This window comes from Ovis aries, chromosome 15, assembly GCF_016772045.2.
Source record: "Ovis aries strain OAR_USU_Benz2616 breed Rambouillet chromosome 15, ARS-UI_Ramb_v3.0, whole genome shotgun sequence".
In the NCBI taxonomy this organism is placed as follows: domain Eukaryota; kingdom Metazoa; phylum Chordata; class Mammalia; order Artiodactyla; family Bovidae; genus Ovis; species Ovis aries.
This window is the reverse complement of record NC_056068.1, coordinates 75,901,939-75,922,955: the sequence shown is the minus strand read 5'-3', so window position 1 is coordinate 75,922,955 and position 21,017 is coordinate 75,901,939. Positions and strand designations below refer to the sequence as shown.

The 21,017-nt window shown below is 41.5% G+C and overlaps 1 protein-coding gene, 1 non-coding gene and 1 pseudogene across 4 annotated transcripts in view; 2 read left to right on the top strand and 1 right to left on the bottom strand.

The window, feature by feature from the left end:
- Positions 1-21,017, bottom strand: part of CSTPP1 (centriolar satellite-associated tubulin polyglutamylase complex regulator 1) — a 212,818-nt gene that overhangs the window by 68,385 nt on the left and 123,416 nt on the right. The gene's annotated exons all lie outside the window — the stretch shown is intronic.
- TRNAG-CCC (transfer RNA glycine (anticodon CCC)) lies at positions 4,886-4,958 on the top strand. The gene has a single exon. It is a non-coding gene; the product is annotated as a tRNA-Gly (tRNA).
- On the top strand, positions 20,186-20,258 carry LOC114118621 (U6 spliceosomal RNA; annotated as a pseudogene).

Below are 21,017 nucleotides of genomic sequence, written 5' to 3'. Positions count from 1 at the left end.
AGAGTTGGACATGACTGAAGTGACTTAGCAGCAGCAGCAAGGCTAACTTAGGTTTGTGGTGGTTACATCATTCTGTGACCCAACAGTCAATGTAAGTGTCTTTGTAGTCTCACGGTTAAGTTACATGTCATCATGCATCGTGGCCACGCTGTTCGGCGTGCAGGATCTTAGTTCCCCGATTAGGGATCAAACCTGTGACCCCCGGAGAACCCTAACCATTGGACTGCCAGGGAATTCTCATACCTCTTTTGTCTTGACCAACTTTTTCAGTTGGTTATTTTTTAAAACAATTTTAATTTATATTTTCCTATTTGGTTTGTAAAATGAGCCTGTTGTTGGAACATGAACTCCAGGAACACAGAGGTAATAGTTAATATACAAACAACAACAGATTAGCCTCTTTGGCATCCTCTAAATCACCCTTCGGGACACTCATTATACTTGTATTGCTTACTCATTCACTCATCTGTTTATTTAACAAATATTTACTAAGTCTTAATAAGTGCCAGGCCCTGTTCTCAGTGTTGAGGACATAGCAACGAACAAAAGGGACCCAAATCCCTGCCCCTGTGGAGTTTACATGAGAGCACAGGGAGGGTCAGGCTAAACACCAGAAAAATACATCATGAGGAACAAAACCGAACAGTGTTTGTTCCAGATTAAAAGAGGCTAGAGAGGCATCGTTGAGCGCAACTGTGAACCTGGATCGGACCCCGGGTCAGAAAACAAGCTTCTTTTAACATATCTGAGAACAACTGGGGAATTATTGGTCATTTCCTTAAATAATGAAACTGGAGTTATGCAGACGAGGAGAATGCTTCCTTTTAGGGGATTAAGTATATAGGGGTTATATATATTAAGTTCTTTCCTAGTGGCTCAGATGGTAAAGTGTCTGCCTGCAATGTGGGAGACCTGGGTTCAATCCCTGGGTCGGGAAGATCCCCTGGAGAAGGAAATGGCAACCCACTCCAGTCCTCTTGCCTGGAAAATTCCAGGGACTGAGGAGCCTGGTAGGCTACAGGCCATGGGGTAGCAAAGAGTCGGACACGACTGAGTGGCTTCACTTTCACTTATATCGGGGTTAAGTGTCATGCTTCTTATAATTTAGTTTTGAATTATCTATCTAGCTACCTCCCTTCCTACCTACCTACTGTGCACAAATGCAATAGTTGGTAGCATTTGGGGAATCCAAGTTACTTTCATAGCTTTCTTGAAGGTTGGAAATAATTTTTTAATGAAGAGTGGAGGGTGTAGGGGAAATCTGCTATATTTCTAGTCAGAGGTGTGGGATGTGATTACTGACTTGACTTTTGACATTCAGTATTTTTCCATAAGGGTGTTAATCCTTCATCTTGAAAAGATTTCATTTCATTATACACATAGCAACGCTGGTCCCATCACTTTTCCTTTTCCACTGTAGCAATTCAAAAGGCTGGGATGTGGGTTAGCCATAGGATTGGATAATCTCATAAAGTGCCTCTGTTATGATTTTGTAAACCAGCGTTTGTTAAGTGGAGCATAGGATAGCAGGTGGTGAGTCTTGTTCAACAGCTGACCACAGGAAAACTGAAATAGAGATGTTTATTACAGTCAGGTCTTGGAGGAAGCGCAAAGCACATCTCAAGGGGTCACAGCGGGAGGTCAGGGCAGAGTGCAGACAAGACCGTCAGGCCCTGTGGTAACAAGTCCTTATTAGGGTCTGTGGGTGAAGAACTTTGGGATTTCTGGGCTAAGTCTGGATCGGTCAATTCAAACCAAAACAGTGGGCTTTTGGTAAGCTCCCACTTGGGTCTTATCTAAGGGATGATGTGAAAGCCCTGGGTGGCAGGGGCGACCTCTGAACACAAGGGGAAAGTCATATCAGAACCTTATGTTTGCTTGTGACTCTGCAGGCTGTTATCCGGGGCATGTGCTTGCTGAGGGGCTGGCATCATTTTTAACATCTCTGTGGACCAAACAAAACGGATGCCAAGGCAGCAACAGCATGGAGTAGCCCAGCTAAATTCTCAACATGCCTCAAACCTGATCTGAAACAATGCTTTTGTAACTGAATTCAGGAAATACAATTACCAAGTGTAGGAAAAATATAAGGGCAAAGTGTGAAGCAAGCACACCGCGAAGACAGTCACGTGGCTGTCCGAGGCTCTTGCGGCGGCTGCAGCGAACACCACGAACGGCGGCTCGCCACGGCTGCAGTTCACACGCTTATAGTCCTGAAGGCCGGAAGTCCAAAGTAAGTCTTTTATTTTTTCTTTTTAAAGATTGTTTTGGATGTGGACCATTTAAAGTCTTTACTGAACTTGTTACAATATTGCTCCTGGTTTACATTTTGGTGTTTTGGTCTCTTAAGTTTTGGTTTTTTGGTCTTGAGGCAGGTGGGATTTTAGCTCCCTGACCAGGGACTGAACCAGCACCTCCCCGCCCCTGGAAGGTGAAGTCTTAACCACTGGACTGCCAGGGAGGTCCCCAGAATGAGTCTTAACAGGGCTAACATGAAGGTGTCAGCAGGCATGATTCCTCTGGAGGTTTGGGGACAATCTGTTCTTTGGCTTTGCCAGCCACGAGGGGCTGTGGTCATTCCTTGGCTTGGGATGCTACATCACATCACTTTCCCCTGTCCACTGCTTCCAGCTTCCACACTGCCTCTCCTCTCCTATCATCAAACCTCTTGTAGTCTGCCTCTGGGAAGACTTGCTGCTACTGCTACTGCTAAGTTGCTTCAGTCGTGTCCGACTCTGTGCGACCCCATAGACGGAAGCCCACTAGATTCCCCCGTCCCCTGGGAAGACTTGAGATAACATTAAGTTATCTTTTGGATATTCTTTTGGATATTATCACATGGATATTCCAGGACAATCTCCCCCATCTCAAGATCTTTAACTTCATCACACCTGCGAAGTTCTTCTTGCCATATAAGATAACATTACAGAACTTCCCTGGTGCCTAAGTGATAAAGAATCTGCCTGCAATGCAGGAGATCCTGGTTCGATTCCTGGGTTGTGAAGATCCCCTGGAGAAGGGATAGGCTACCCACTCCAGTATTCTTGGACTTCCCTGGTGGCTCAGATGGTAAAGAATCCACCTGCAATGCGAGAGATCTGGGTTTGATCCTTGGGTTGGGAGATCCCCTGGAGGAGGGCATGGACACCCACTCCAGTATTCTTGCCTGGAGAGTCGCATGGTCAGAGGAGCCTGGCCGGCTGCAGTCCATGAGGTTGCAAAGAGTTGGACACAACTGAACACCTACTCACTCACTCATATTGTGTTGGTTTAGTTTAATTGGATTTCAACAAGACCTTGACAACATCTCCATGATATCCTCATGAAGAAGCAGAAAGGATATAGGCTGGATGACATACAACAGTCATACCAAAATGTGCTAATTAATGGGTTCATGTCACGCTGAAGTGAAGACAGACACGTCGCTAGCGGAGGTGATGGAATTCCAGTGGAGCTGTTTCAAATCCTAAAAGATGACGCTGTGAACACGCTGCACTCAATATGCCAGCAAATTTGGAAAACTCAGCAGTGGCCACAGTTTTCATTCCAATCCCAAAGAAAGGCAATGCCAAAGAATGCTCAAACTACTGCACAATTGTACTCATCTCACGCTAGCAAAGTAATGCTTATAATTCTCCAAGCCAGGCTTCAACAGTATGTGAACCATGAACTTTCAGATGTTTAAGCTGGATTTAGAAAAGGCAGAGGAATCAGAGATCAAATTGCCAACATTGATTGGATCATTTAAAAAGTAAGAGTTCTAGAAAAGCATCTACTTCTGCTTTATTGATTATGCCAAAGCCTTTGACTGTGTAGATCACAACAAATTGTGGAAAACTCTTAAAGAGATGGGAATGCCTCCTGAGAAATCTGTATGCAGGTCAAGAAGCAACAGTTAGAACTGGACATGGAACAACAGACTGGTTCCAAATTGGGAAAGAAGTACATCATGGCTGCGTATCGTCACCCTGCTTATTTAACTTATATGCAGAGTACATCATGAGAAATGCTGGGCTAGATGAAGCACACACTGGAATCAAGATTGCCGGGAGAAATATCAATAACCTCAGATATGCAGATAACACCACCTTTATGGCAGAAAGTGAAGAAGAACTAAAGAGCCTCTTGATGAAAGTGAAAGAGGAGAGTGAAAAAGTTGGCTTAAAGCTCAACATTCAGAGAAGTAAGATCATGGCATCCAGTCCCATCATTTCATGGCAAATAGATGGGGAAACAATGGAAACAGTGAGAGACTTATTTTTGGGGGCTCCAAAATCACTGCGGATGGTGATTGCAGCCATGAAATAAGACACTTGCTCCTTGGAAGAAAAGTTATGACCAACCTAGACAGCATATTGAAAAGCAGAGACATTACTTTGCCAACAAAGGTCCATCTAGTCAAAGTTATGGTTTTTCCAGTGGTCACATATGGATGTGAGAGTTGGACTATAAAGAAAGCTGAGCGCCAAAGAATTGATGCTTTTGAACTGTGGTGTTGGAGAAGACTCTTGAGAGTCCCTTGGACTGCAAGGAGATCAAACCAGTCCATCCTAAAGAAAATCAGTCCCGAATATTCATTGGAAGGACTGATGTGGAAGCTGAAACTCCAACATTTTGGCCACCTGATGCGAAGAACAGACTCATTGGAAAAGACCCTGATGCTGGGAAAGATTGAAGGCAGGAGGAGAAGGGGACGACAGAGGATGAGATGGTTGGATGGTATCAGTGACTCAATGGACATGGGTTTGAGCAAGTTCCGGGATATAGTGATGGACAGGGAAGCCTGGTGTGCTGCAGTCCATGGGGTTGCCAAGGGTTGGACATGACTGAGTGACTGAACTGAACTGACCTCAGTTCCCTCATCTTTAAAGTGGAGACAGGGACTTCCCTGGTGGTCCAGTGGCTAAGACTCTGTGCTCCCAATGCAGGGGGCCCTGGTTTGATCCCTGGTCAGGGAACTAGATCCCACAGGCTGTCCCTAAGAGTTCAGGTGCTGAAACTAAAGATCCTGCATGCCACAGTGAAGACGGAAGGTTCCGTGTACTGCAATTAAGATCTGGCACAGCCAAATAAATTAGTAAACATTAAAAAAAATGGAGATAATAATACTCAAATAGTGGTTGAGAAGATTCAATACCATAATGCATGTAAAGATTTAACACAGTTCCTGATCATGGTGAGTTTTCACTTGTTCAGTTGCCAAGTCATGTCCGACTCTTGTGACCCCATGGACTACAGCATGCCAGGCTTTCCTGTCTCTTACCATCTTCCGGGATTTGCCCAAGTTCATGTCCATTGACTCGGTGAAGCCATCCAGCCATCTCATTCTCTGTGTTCAATAAATGATGGCTGTTATTCTAATTATTTTATTATTCACAGAACAGGCTGTGCAACCCTCACGATGCTGAATCAGTACACAGTTTTCCCAGAGGCTCCAGTGACCCCTTCTTCTATGTGTATTCTGTAAGTCAATAAGTAAAGCTTAAGTGCCTAAACTTAAAAAAATTTTTTTTTTTAAAAGCATATCTTATCTCTAAACTGCATCACAAACTTCCTTGGCTGGCTAAAAAGATGATAATAAAGATAAGTAACATTTGGTTTATCAACTCTGGTTCAGCATTCTGCTTATTGCCCTGGACCATAATGGAAAGATACCCTCAAAGAACAAAAAAGATTAATAAAGCCTTTACAGGTCCCCTACATGGTAAATGACCCTAAAATACCATTTGATTAAAAAAAATATATATATATATATATACATAGATTTTCTCTTGTTTGTTTTTAACACAGATTTTCTCTTCACTATTTGAATTTTAGTGACTTTCTTTCCTGATAACTTTTATCACCCCTGTCAGACCTGCCTCACCACCTTGCTATCTGCTGCTGTTGACCTGATCAGAACCTGAGAGTTATGCATTTATAAATAGTTATCGGATTCTCTGTGGAGCTCTTGGCAGATTTTCTGCCTCTTTTACAGAGACACATATAAACTCTGTAAACACTGGCTCCTTGGGGGCCATTTTTACTGACTTTCAAATCCGTGACTATGTTGTGAACATGTTAGAAGTCTGATTGCTTTGTTGGTGAGTTGCTAAGGAGAGTTCCATAATGCCAGACATTAGCCTGAGGAACTGTCTAATGATTAATGCAAATCAAAACACTAGTGAATAAACCAGTTTCGGGTGTGACACTATCTTCAATTTAATGATCTTATCTTTCCAAAGTGGCCCAGTAAATTACTCTGTCCACCTGGAGTTCAAGAGTTCTTATGCTTTTGTTTACAACCAGCATCAGACAATCCCTGAGGCTGCTGATGGACACTTAGGCATCCATATGTATACACAAACAGAGGGGCGCTTGATTACCCAGTGATTCTGGTTTCTGAGTTTCTACTATCAACATCAACTCTCTGGCTTAATTGAGCCCTTTGTTGATATACTTCTTTTGCTTGTTGATTTAATTCTCCCTAAATTACTCCTCGCCCTCAGGGAAGGTGGGTGAACTAGCAAGTCTTCTTATCTTTGTTGAGACTGGGTCCTCTTAGTCTTAGGGGTGGCCAGTTTTCTAGCTGAAAAGGAGAGCAGGACACTCAGACAAGTTGGGATACTACACAGTTTAAGTTGGAAGAATTCTAATATTTGTTAATATAAATATAGGTGTTTATATTTTATCTTAACCAAACAAAATTAATTTTGGGATTAACCATCAATTCAAACTATCCATGTCACTGGTATCTGTCGGCTGACTATGTACTTTAGGTATGACTATTAAGTGTTACTGAAATTTAATTTTATCAGTCTGTTCTTAATGCAATAGTATAAAAAGAGTGCATTCATTTTAGTTTACAAAACAGATATAATGAATCTTGTGATATATGGTACTTCCTTCTCTGTATTTTCCAGGAATCTAAAGAAACACCTGGAGTAACAGGCAAATTTGGCCTTGGAATACGGAATAAAACAGGGCAAAGGCTAATAGAGTTATGCCAAGAAAATGCACTGGTCATAGCAAACACCCTCTTCCTACAACACAAGAGAAGACTCTATACATGGACATCACCAGAAGGTCAACACCGAAATCAGACTGATTATATTCTTTGCAGCCAAAGATGGAGAAGCTCTATTCAGTCAGCAAAACCAAGACGGAGAGCTGACTGTGGCTCAGATCAGGAACTCCTTATTGCTAAATTCAGACTTAAATTGAAGAAAGTAGGGAAAACCACTAGACCATTCAAGTATGACCTAAATCAAATCCCTTATGATTATACAGTGGAAGTGAGAAATAGATTTAAGGGCCTAGATCTGATAGATAGAGTGCCTGATGAACTATGGACGGAGGTTCGTGACATTGTACAGGAGACAGGGATCAAGACCATCCCCATGGAAAAGAAATGCAAAAAAGCAAAATGACTGTCTGGGGAAGCCTTACAAATAGCTGTGAAAAGAAGAGAAGTGAAAAGCCAAGGAGAAAAGGAAAGATACAAGCATCTGAATGCAGAGTTTCAAAGAATAGCAAGGAGATATAAGAAAGCCTTCCTCAGTGTTCAGTGCAAAGAAATAGAGGAAAAGAAGAGAACGGGACAGACTAGAGATCTCTTCAAGAAAGTTAGAGATACCAAGGGAACATTTCATGCAAAGATGGGCTCGATAAAGGACAGAAATGGTATGGACTTAACAGAAGCAGAAGATATTAAGAAGAGGTGGCAAGAATACACAGAAGAACTGTACAAAAAAGATCTTCACGACCCAGATAATCACGATGGTGTGATCACTCGCCTAGAGCCAGACATCCTGGAGTGTGAAATCAAGTGGGCCTTAGAAAGCATCACTATGAACAAAGCTAGTGGAGGTGATGGAATTCCAGTTGAGCTGTTTCAAATCCTGGAAGATGATGCTGTGAAAGTGTTGCACTCAATATGCCAGCACATTTGGAAAACTCAGCAGTGGCCACAGGACTGGAAAAGGTCAGTTTTCATTCCAATCCCAAAGAAAGGCAATGCAAAGAATGCTCCAACTACCGCACAATTGCACTCATCTCACATGCTAGTAAAGTAATGCTCAAAATTCTCCAAGCCAGGCTTCAGCAATACGTGAATCATGAACTTCCAGATGTTCAAGCTGGGTTTAGAAAAGGCAGAGGAACCAGAAATCAAATTGCCAACATCCACTGGATCATCAAAAAAGCAAGAGAGTTCCAGAAAAAACATCTATTTCTACTTTATTGACTATGCCAAAGCCTTTGACTGTGTGGATCACAAGAAACTGTGGAAAATTCTGAAAGAGATGGGCATACCATACCACCTGACCTGCCTCTTGAGAAACCTATATGCAGGTCAGGAAGCAACAGTTAGAACTGGACATGGAACAACAGACTGGTTCCAAATAGGAAAAGGAGTACATCAAGGCTATATATTGTCACTCTGCTTATTTAATTTCTATGCAGAGTACATCATGAGAAACGCTGGGCTGGAAGAAGCACAAGCTGGAATCAAGATTGCCGGGAGAAATGTCAATAACTTCATATACGCAGATGACACCACCCTTATGGCAGAAAGTGAAGAGGAACTAAAAAGCCTCTCGATGAAAGTGAAAGAGGAGAGTGAAAACGTTGGCTTAAAGCTCAACATTCAAAAAACTAAGATCATGGCATCTGGTCCCATCATCATGGGAAATAGATGGGGAAACAGTAGAAACAGTGTCAGACTTTATTTTTTGGGGCTCCAAAATCACTTCAAATGGTGACTGCAGCCATGAAATTAAAAGATACTTACTCCTTGGAAGGAAAGTTATGACCAACCTAGATAGCATATTCAAAAGCATTACTTTGCCAACAAAGGTCCATCTAGTCAAGGGTATGGTTTTTCCAGTAGTCATGTATGGATGTGAGAGTTGGACTGTGAAGAAAGCTGTGCGCCGAAGAATTGATGCTTTTGAACTGCGGTGTTGGAGAAGACTCTTGAGAGTCCCTTGGACTGCAAAGAGATCCAACTAGTCCATTCTAAAGGAGATCAGTCCTGGGTGTTCTTTGGAAGGAATGATGCTCAAGCTGAAACTCCAGAACTTTGGCCACCTCATGCGAAGAGTTGACTCATTGGAAAAGACTGATGCTGTGAGGGATTGGGGGCAGGAAGAAAAGGGGATGACAGAGGATGAGATGGCTGGATGGCATCACCAACTCGATGGACTTGAGTCTGAGTGAACTCTGGGAGTTGGTGATGGACAGGGAGACCTGGAGTGCTGCGATTCATGGGGTTGCAAAGAGTTGGACACGACTGAGCAACTGAACTGAACTCAACTGAAAAAAGCATGAGGTTTTCTTGTCCTGCTCATAGTGGCTTTATAGAAAAGACCTTATGTATTAGGTGTATAGTAGTAACAGCATAAAAACAACTGCCATTTATGGAGCACCTAGCAACAAAGGTCTAGCCAAGGCTATGGTTTTTCCAGGAGTCGTGTATGGATGAGAGAACTGGACTACAAAGAAAGCTGAGCACTGAAGAATTGATGCTTTTGAACTGTGCTGTTGGAGAAGACTCTTCAGAGTCCCTTGGACTACAAGGAGATCCAACCAGTCCATCCTAAAGGAGATCAGTCCTGAATATTCATTGGAAGGACTGATGCTAAAGCTGAAACTCCAATACTTTGGCCACCTAATATGAAGAACCGACTCACTGGAAAAGACCCTGATGCCAGAAAAGATTGAAGGCGGGAGAAGAAGGGGACGACAGAGGATGAGATGGTTGGATTGCATCACCGACTCAATGGACACGAGTTTGAATAAACTCTGGGAGTTGGTGTTGGACAGGGAGGCCTGGCATGCTGCAGTCCATGGGGTCACAAACAGTTGGACTGAGCAACTGAAATGAACTGAATTTTGTGCAAAGCACTAGCAGAGTACTTTTTATAATGTGGTGGTTTTAAGATATGTCCACAATATTCTATGATACTCTCCTCTCTGCCCCTTGAGTATGGGTGAAACAGTGATTCACTTCTAAAGAGCAGAGTAAAATGGAAGTGCCATCATGTGACTTCAGAGACTTGGTCGTAAGAGGTACTGATGCTTCTTGCTTGCTCTGTCTGAGATCCCTTTTTCTGGGGAAGCCACTCCCGTATCATGAGGGACTCATGATGAAGAACTGAGTCCTCCTGCTGACAGTGATATGAGTGAGTTTAGAAACCGAGTTTCTGGTCCCAGTCAAGCCTTCAGATGCCTGCAGCCCTGACCCAAATCTTGATTTTGTCTTCTTTTTAAAAAATCTATTTATTTGGCTGCACTGGGTCTTAGCCGCCTCACCTGGGATTTCCGTTGCGGGTGAGCCAGCTTCTCTAGTTGCCCCCTGCAGGCTCTCTAGCTGCAGCGCATGCGCTTAGTTGCTCTGTGTCTTGTGGGATCTTAGTTCCCTGACCAGAGATCGAATTCACGTCCCTGGCATTGGAAGGTGGATTCATAACCACACCACAGGAGTCCCCCAAATCTTGATTTTTAACCTTATGTGGGACCTTGAGCCAGAACCATCCCAGTAAGCTGCTCCTGGATTCTTAACCCTCCGAAATGGTGTGACATAAGTATTTATTGCTTTAAGCCTCCAAACTTTGGGGTAATTTATTATACACTGATAGATAACTAAAATATATTTAACTAGTCCACATATATTATCTTTTTTATTCTCACAACCACCACGGAATAGGTGGTATTATCTTCATGCAAATAGGAAACAAAGGCTCAGGTAGTTAAGTAATTTTTCAAGGTCATAAGCTAGTAGTGATAAACCCACCCACCCCCATTCTCTGTAGTATATTATACTATGGCTTTTCAGGTTCTATTTCTTTCAGGCAGCTTATTAGCTATCTCTCCCACCTTTGATTAGCCTGCTATCCATGCTTTCATGCAAATAATAGATTAGAAAAAAATGGCATAATCCAGAATTATATTTCTGGAGTCTTCGCTTCAGCATGATATGAACCCATTAATTAGCACATTTAGATATGACTGTTCAACCTGTTAGATGTCATCCAGCCCTACATCCTTTCTGCTTCTTCACCAGGATATCATGGAGATGTTGTCAAGGTCTTGCTGAAATCCAATTAAACTAAACCAGCACAATGTGAGTGAGAGAGTGGGTGTTGAGTCATGTCTGACTCTTTGAGACGCCATGGACTGCAGCCCACCAGACTTCACTGCCCATGGAATTTTCATGGCAAGAATACTGGAATGGGTTGCCACCTCCTTCTCCAGGGGATCTTCCCAACCCAGGAATCAAACTCGTGTCTTTGGCGTCTCTTGCAGCGGCAGGCGGATTCTTTACCACTAGTGCCACCTGGGAATCCCAAACCAACAGAATAAATATAGCTACATTTTATAATAATTTTATAATGCTGCTGCTGCTGCTGCTAAGTCGCTTCAGTCGTGTCCGACTCTGTGCGACCCTGTAGACGGCAGCCTACCAGGCTCCCCCGTCCCTGGGACTCTCCAGGCAAGAACACTGGAGTGGGTTGCCATTTCCTTCTCCAATGCAGGAAAGTGAAAAGTGAAAGTGAAGTCGCTCAGTCGTGTCCGACTCTGTGCAACCCCATGGACTGTAGCCTGCCAAGCTCCTCCAACCATGGGATTTTCCAGGCAAGAGTACTGGAGTGGGGTGCCATTGCCTTCTCCGAATTTTATAATAGATATAGCTAAGTATAGATTCTTCTCAATTTAACAGTCTAGTAATCCCTTCAAAAATGGAGTCAGTTTGCACTGACCGTCTCACTTTTTCCTCCTTCAGTATTGTGGCTATTACCATCCTTTGTCTTTGTCACTCCCTTCACAATTACCAATGAGTTTGATATATGTTTTACACACACTATTTGGTTTATACCTCAGAACTATGCTATGAAGTAGGTTCACTTATTATTTCTATTTTACCTATAAGGCAATTTGGCTTATAAAGATAAATAATTTGCCTAATGTCGTTTGACTAAGAAGTAACAGCTGGGGCCTTCTTTACCCGCCAAGCCTGGGCTCTCTTCCTTCTCTCCTCTTCTCTCCTCCCCTTCCTCCTTCCCTCATCCCCTCCCAGCCCTTTCTCTTCCAGTAAAGTCTGATAGGCTTACAGTGACTACAACGTCCTTTTCTAAACACTGACAACTTACTCTTTTTAACAAATAGTTGAAAGAATATCTCAGGACAGATGGCAAGGTCACCTGCCCTCAGTCTGTTGAACCGGCCTGCTGACGCAGGTCTTCTGGAACTTCTCCCCCCAGCAGCTCGGCCACCCTCCCTCTGCCCGGCCGCCCTCTCCTCGCATCCTGCGCGCGGTCCGCTTTCCCAGAGACTGCCAGCAGCAGTTCAGCCTGCTTATCCACCGGGCCTCCAAGCCTCAGAAAGTAAATCAGACCCAGAAACTTGAGCTCATTTAAAGCAGTTAGGTGACTTCTTACATCTCAGCTATATTTGATTTCATTTCCTAGAACCAGCATTTCTTTTAATCTTTTCCAATCCAAAAAGCATTCTCTTTGATGAGGAGACTTAATCAAAATCAGAGGTGAATGCTCTCTTTTCTCGCTTTCATTCATTAATATGATACCATCCACCTAGTCCTCACTGTCGTTTTTTGCTCTGATGTAATTTTTTTTAAAGGAGGACTTTTTACATTGTCTTCAGTATTTTGTCACCATTTTCAAGTCTTCCTAGTCTCTTATTTTCCCTTTAATACAATGTAAGTGTAAATATTCATCTGTATATATGTGTGTATATATATAGTCGACCTTTGAACAACACAGGTGTTAGGGGCACCAGCCTCCCATGCAGTTGAAAATTTGTGGAACTTTTTACTCTCCCCAAACTTAACTACTAATAGCCTACTGTTGATCTGAAGCCTTACTGGTGACATAAACAGTCAATTAATGCATATGTTGTGTATTATAATATTATATATTATATTCTTAACAATAAAGTAAGCTAGAGAAAAGAAGACATTATTAGGAAAATCATAAGGGAGAGAAAACACATTTATAGTACTGTACTGTAATCATCTGTCAGTACCTATATAAATATTGTCTTATATGATACAAAACACTGTAATGTTATATGTATTGCTAACATTTATGAGAGCTGGACCATTGAGAAGGCTGAGCACTGAAGAATTGATGCTTTCAAACTGCAGTGCTGGAGAAGACTCTTGAGAGTCCCCTGGACTGCAACGAGATCCAACCAGTCCAATCTAAAGGAGATCAGCTCTGAATATTCATTGGAAGGACTGATGCTGAAGCTGAAGCTCCAATACTTCGGCCACCTGATTCGAAGAGCTGACTCACTGGAAAAGACTCTGATGCTGGGAAAGATTAAGAGCAAGAATAGAAAGGGGAAACACAGGATGAGATGGTTGGATGGCATCATCGACTCAATGGACATGAGTTTGAGCAAATCTGGGAAATAGTGAAGGACAGGGGAGCCTCGTGTGCTGCAGTCCATGGGGTCACAAAGAGTTAGACATGACTTAGGGACTCAACAACAATATGTGAAAAAAGAAATCCATATTTATTTACAGGTAGAATGGTTTATGTATTGATAACGAAGAAGCAGTGATACGATTGCTTTATGGTTCAGTTCAGTTCAGTTCAGTCGCTGTTGTGTCTGACTCTTTGCAACCCCATGAATTGCAGCACACCAGGCTTCCCTGTCCATCACCAACTCCCAGAGTTCACTCAGACTCATGTCCATCGAGTTGGTGATGCCATCCAGCCATCTCATCCTCTGTCGTCCCCTTTTCTTCCTGCCCCCAATCCCTCCCAACATCAGAGTCTTTTCCAATGAGTCAACTCTTTGCAGGAGGTGGCCAAAGTATTAGAGTTTCAGCTTCAGCATCAGTCCTTCCAATAGCCTAACCTATATACAAATGAATGAATCATTATAAAAATTTTATGGCATGGAATATTACAGTCATATGCATGATACACTACTGGAAATATTGCTGCCTTTTAAAAAACCACTTACTTGTGATGACAGGATAAAACAAAGTGTCTCCAATTATAAGAAAGAGAAGCATGCTGTATGGTAATATAATTCTCTGAAAGCAAAGTTTTAGTAAACTAGGAAGAAGACTAACAGATTGTTAATTTTGTATTAAATATCACTCGCCTTATGCCTGTATAAGGATAGGCTATCAGCCTCAATACCAGTCTTGCACACACTGTCTTTTTTTTTATTTTTACATTCTTTTTACCTTTATTTTATGATTCAAGGGAATCTCTAACAATAAGGAAAAATGCATTTTCTAATTTTTAATTGGGAAAAAGTTCAATACTTTCCTGTAAAGAGTAAGAACTTTGCAGAACTTAGAGATCTTTTTTTTCCCTTGTTTTCATTTATTTTAATTGGAGGCTAATTGCTTTACAATATTGTGATGGTTCTGCCATACATTGAATCAGCCACGGGTGTACACATGTTCCCCATCCTGAGCTCCCCCCTCACTTCCTTCCCCATCCCATCCCTCAGGGTCATCCCAGTGCACCAGCCCTGAGCACCCTGTCTCATGCATCAAACCTGGACTGGAGATTCATTTCACATATGATAATATACATGTTTCAATGCCATTCTCTCAAATCATCCCACCCTCGCCCTCTCCCACAGAGTCCAAAAGTCTTTACATCTGTGTCTCTTTTACTGTCTCGTATATAGGGTCATCATTACCGTCTTTCTAAATTCCATATATATGTGTTAGTATACTGTATTGGTGTTTTTCTTTCTGACTCTGTATAATAGGCTCCAGTTTCATCCACCTCATTAGAACTGATTCAAATGTATTCTTTTCAATGGCTGAGTAATACTCCATTGTGTATATGTAGCACAGCTTTCTTATCCATTCGTCTGCTGATGGACATCTAGGTTGCTTCCATGTCCTGGCTATTATAAACAGTGCTGCGATGAACATTGGGGAACACGTGTCTCTTTCAATTCTGGTTTCCTTGGTGTGTATGCCCAGCAGTGGGATTGCTGGGTTGTATGGCATTCTATTTCCAGTTTTTTAAGGAATCTCCACACTCTTCTCCATAGTGGCTATACTAGTTTGCATTCCCACCAACAGTGTAAGAGGGTTCGCTTTTCCCTGCACCTTCTCCAGCATTTATTGCTTGTAGACTTTTTGACAGCAGCCATTCTGACTGGCGTGAGATGGTACCTTATTGCGGTTTTGATTTGCATTTCTCTGATAATGAGTGATGTTGAGCATCTTTTCATGTGTTTGTTAGCCACCTGTATGTCTTCTTTGGAGAAATGTCTGTGTAGTTCTTTGGCCCATTTCTTGATAGGGTCGCTTATTTTTCTGGAATTGAGCTGCAGGAATTGCTTGTATATTTTTGAGATTAATTCCTTGTCAGTTGCTTCATTTGCTATTATTTTCTCCCATTCTGAAGGCTGTCTTTTCATCTGCTTATCGTCTCCTTCGTTATTGCACACACTGGTCTATGTGATGAATATTTAGGTGATGATAATGGTAATGACACAAAAACATCTCACACAGTTCTTGCTATTTAGTTATTAGATTTTCACACAAAGATAACCCCCCCTCCACATACACAACAGATAAGTTTATTAATGGTATAACGTGATTACTTACTATTATTATTACTTACTTATTATTATTAAGTGGAAGTGGACCATCATAAAGATCTTCACATAGAGTAGGCTGAGGAGGAGGAGGGGTTGATCTTGCCGTCTCATGGGTGGCAGAAGCGGAAGGAGAGGCAGGAGAGGCAGGCACACTGGGTGTAATTCTACGGAAACATATCAGAAATTTGCCTGACCTTTTTCGCTTTCTCATTCCTCTAAAAACATTTTTGTATAGTCCTCACCCTTCTTTTACTGTTTGCTTTAGTTTCGGTGCCTGTATCATAGAGGGGTCCGTGCCGCAGAAGTCAAAAGCAATCATGACTAACTGGAACCCTTCTGCCAGACTGTCTAATGCCAATATGTTTCCTGGCACTACTTGTACGTCTTCTTCATTGCCTGGCACCGGTTAGGAAGCACTCATCTCCATCAAGTCATCTTCTGTTAATTCCTCTCATTTGGTGTTTCTTAGTTCTTGAATTTCTCCATATCTTAAAATTTTCACCCCCCCTCCCACTTTTTCCTTTTTATCCCACAATCTCTTTCATGATTTCCTTGACTGGCTCTGTTGTAAATCCTGTGAAGTCATGTACAACATCTGGACACAGTTTTCCCCGGCAGGAATTTATTGTTTCGGGCTTGATGGCTTTCATGGCGTTTTCTGCAGCAACAATGGCATCTTCAGTGGTGTAATCCTCATAGACTTTCATGATGTTTTCTCTCCTGGGGTTCTCTTTCGCAGTGTTGACAATCCTATCCCTAGAGTACTGTGTGTAATGAGCCTTAAAGGTCCTTATTATCCCCTGAATTAGAGAGTGTGTTTGGGGGCTAGTAGACCACTCTGAAGCCTTTATTACTGAATTCATGAGGTTCTGGGTGGTCGAGGCATTGTCCGAAATCAAAAGAACTTTAAGAGGCACTCCTTTACTGGCAAGGTACTTCCTGATTTAGGGACAAAATGTCGATGAAACCAATCTAGAAAAAGGACTCCTATTGTCCAGGCCTTCTTCCTGCACAACTTAAAAAGACTGGGAGCTGGTGTTTATCTCTTTCCTTCGAGGTCTGAAGGCTGGATGAGGGGAGTCGTGATGATACACCTGACTGATTATAAAAAACAGTCGAGTTAGCCTATTTCCTTCTGCCTTAAATTCTGGTGCTCACTTCTCTTCTTTGCTAATAAATGTCCTTTATGGCATTCTTTTTCTTTCCAGAATAGGGCACTTTCATCTGCATTAAAAACCTGTCCAGACAGATATCTTTTCTCCTCAATGACTTTCTTAATTGCTTCTGGGAACTTTTCTGCTGCCTCTTGGTAGGCAGAAGCAGCTTCTCCTGTTATCTTGACATTTTTTTAAGCCAAAACTCTTTCTAAAATTATCAAACCACCTTTTGCCGGCATTAAATTCTCCAGCTTCAGATCGTTCCATTTCCTTTTGCCTTAAGTTGCCATATAATGACTTCACTTTTTCTCAAATCATATTAGAGTCTATCAATATGCCTTTCTTACAGTAATTCTACACCCACATGAAAGCTGAATTTTCAAGGGGATAAAAAGAGAAATATTCAATATTTCTCAAAAAGTGCAAGGTTTCTGTGCCTGCTGATCTAGCTGCAGCAATGACTCACACAGAAGTGTTTTGTTTTTTTTTAAGAATGGCCCTTACATTGGATTCACTTATCTTGAAATGGTGGGCAGTCACAGCAGCAGACCTCAATCTCTGGTACATATCAAGCAATTCAACTTTTTCTTGTCATGTTATGACTTTTCTCTGCTTCTTAGCAGCACTTCCAGCATCACAAGTGGCTCTTCATATGGGCCCAATGGTGTCTTTCAAGGTTTACAATATTGCACTAAATGTGATGAAAAATCATGACATCTGCAGGGGATCACTTTTAACATGATAAGCAGGACTGGAGCTATGAACTGCCCAGGTGGAAATAGTCAGTGTCACATGGCGTTTTAAGTGAATACTCAGGATGCTTGAGCTCACTGCAACAGTGACAGGGGTTCTCTACAAAATTGCTCCAGCAGCAGTACAGTGAGTACTAGAGTTAACTTTATACAGTTACGATTTGATATTGCATCTTCACGGTTGTTTATATTTCTCTAGACCACAAATGATGCTATGTAGGTATGTGCATACGTTTCTATAAACTTTTTATTTGACTATTTTTATGGGTTTTCCTTGTGGCTCAGATGGTAAAGAATCCACCTGCAATGTGGGAGACCTGGGTTCGATCCCTGGGTTGGGAAGATCCCCTGGAGAAGGGAAAGGCTACATACTCCAGCATTCTGGCCTGGAGAATTCCATGGACTGTATCGTCCATGGGGTCGAAAACAGTTGGTCACGACTGAACGACTTTCACTTTCACTTTTCATGGTGATATTTAAGTGGGCTTCCCAGGTGGCACTAGTGGTAAAGAACCTGTCTGCCAGTGCAGGAGACTAAGAGACACGGGTTTGATCTGCAGGTCAGGAAGGTTCCCTGGAGGAGGGCATGGCAACCTACTCCAGTATTCTTGCCTGGAGAATCCTATGGACAGGGAAGCTTGGCAGGATATATAGTCCACAGGGTTGCACAGAGTTGGACATGACTGAAATGACTTAGCACATATGCATGGTTGCTGCTGCTGCTGCTAAGTTGCTTCAGTCGTGTCTGATTCTGTGCGACCCCATAGAAGGCAGCTCACCAGGCTCCTCTGTCCCTGGGATTCTCCAGGCAAGAACACTGGAGTGGGTTGGCATGTCCTTCTCCAATGCATGAAAGTGAAGAGTGAAAGTGAAGTCGCTCAGTCGTGTCCAACTCTTAGCGACCCCATGGACTACAGCCTACCAGGCTCCTCCACCCATGGGATTTTCCAGGCAAGAGTACTGGAGTGGGTCGCCATTGCCTTCTCTGTAATATTTGGCAGAAAACAACAAAATTCTGTAAAGCGATTATCCTTCAACTAAAAAAATTAAATTAAATTTTAAAAATCCTCAGCAAATTAAGAATAAAAGTAAACTTCCTCAGCATAATAAAGGACATCGACAAAAAGCCTCATATTTAATCTGAAACACTGATAACTCTTCTGCCATGATTGGGAACAAAGCAAAGATATCTGCTCTCACCACTTCTAGTCAACATTGTAATGAGGTCCTACTCTGGCAAAAAAGAAAGAAAGAGAAAAATAACCTACAGAGACCTGAAAGGAAGAAATAAAAGTGCCTCTAATTGGCATATGACATGATTTTGCATGTAGAAGATTCTAAGGAATCTACAACAAAGCTATGGAACTAATAAGTGAATTTAGCAAAGTCTCAAGATATAAGAGAAATATACAAAAAGCAATTATAAGTTCTTGCAATGAAAAGTTATAAAGAAAATAGATTTTAAAAATAATGCTACTTAAAATAGTAGCACAAAACTTGAAATATATAAATTGATTTAATATAATGTATAAGATCTATATATTAAACACTATAAAGTATTGCTGAGAGACATTAAAGAAGGTACATACGGTACCTTTCTGCTGTAATCAAGACTAACGTTCAAGTAGATCAATGAAACAAAATAGAGAATCCAGAAATACACCCACGCTTATATAATCAACTGATTTCTTTTACAAACGAACCAAAAAAATTAAGTGGGAAAGGTAAAGTCTTTCAAAGAGAGGTGCTGAAATAAACAACTAGCTATCCATATGGAAAAAAACAGAACAAAAAGTCCTGATCTCAACTTCAAACCACACACAAAAATTAATTCAAGATGGATTATATATCTAAATGTAAAAGTACATTTCTAAAGCTTTTAGAAGAAAATGTAGAGTAACAGTGTTATAAATGTATTTAAGGCAAAGATTTTTTTAGAGTGGACCCCAAAGACCTAACTATAAAAGAAAAAATTCAGAAAACAGACTTCAAACTTCTGCTCTTTTAAAGACTTCATTAAGGAAATAAATAAGCCAAACAGTGAGAGAGATTTAAAATACATACATCTGACTGGCAACCAGAATATATAGAGAACTGTTTTAATGATTATAGTAAATAACCCAATAAAAAATAGGCAAAAGACGTGAAGAGGCATTTCACAGAAGAAATGGCCAATAAACAATAAAAATGTGTTCAACATCATTAGTCATCAGGAAAATGCAAATCAAAACCACAACAAGATACTAGAAAGACTACTTCAGACCCATTAGAAAGGCTGAAATGAAAGACTATGCTTGCCTGAATGTGAGGGGAGTTTGGGGAAGAATGGCTATATGCATATAGAGGGCTGAGTCCTTTGCTGTCCGCCTGAAACTATCACAGCATTGCTAATCGACTATACTCCGATATAAAATAAGAAGTTAAAAAAATGACTGCTTGCTTCAGAAGAACGTACATTAAAACTGGCACAATACAGAGATTCTTTACAACACTGAGCCAGCTGAAGCTCCCCACCTGCCAATGCAGGAGACACAAGAGACATGGGTTTGATCCTTGAGTCGGGAAGATTCCCTAGAGTAGGAAATGGCAACCCATTCCAGTATTCTTGCCTGGAAAACTCCATGGACAGAGGAGCCTGGCTGCCTACATCCCTGAGGTCACAAAGAATTGGACACGACTGAGTGAAAGAGCACACAGAGAGAGATGAGCATGGTCCCTGTGCAAGGATGACATGCAAGCTTGTGAAACATTCCACATTTTAAAAAATGACTGTATTGTGGTAATCATTTCACAATATATACATATATCAAATCATTGCATAGTACACGTTAGACCTACAGAATGTTCTATGTCAATTATATCTCAAAGTTGGGGGAAAAAAGATTGACAACACCAAATATTAGCAAGGATGTGTAACAACGGAAATTTTCAGACATTGCTGATAGGAGTATAAAACAGTACAACCAATTTGGAAAACAGTTTGTCAGTGATTTTACCCTTAGATATTTACCCAAGAGAAATAAAAGCATATATCCACAAAATTCATCTTCCTTTCATGATTAAAAACTCTGAACAAATTGGATATAGAAGGAAAGTACCTCAACAAAATAAAGACTGTATAGGACAAGTCCACTGCTTACACCATATTCAGCGGTGAAAGGTTGAAAGCTCTCCCTCTAAAGACCAGGAACAAGGCAAGGGTGACTATTCTCACCATCCCTGTTCCACACAGTACTGCAGTTTTTAACCAGAGCAATTGGGCAAGAAAAAGAAATAAAACGCGTCCATATCAGAAAGGAGGAAGTAAAACTGTCTCTGTTTGTAGATGATACGATCTTATATATAGAAAATCTTAAAAACTCCAATCTAATCCCTAAACTGTTAGAACTAATAAATCAAATCCAGTAAAGTTAGAGGACACAAAACCAGCATACAAAAATCAGTTGCATTTTAATACACTAACAGCAAACCACCTGAAAAAGAAATTAAGAAAACAATCCCATTCACAATAGCATCCAAA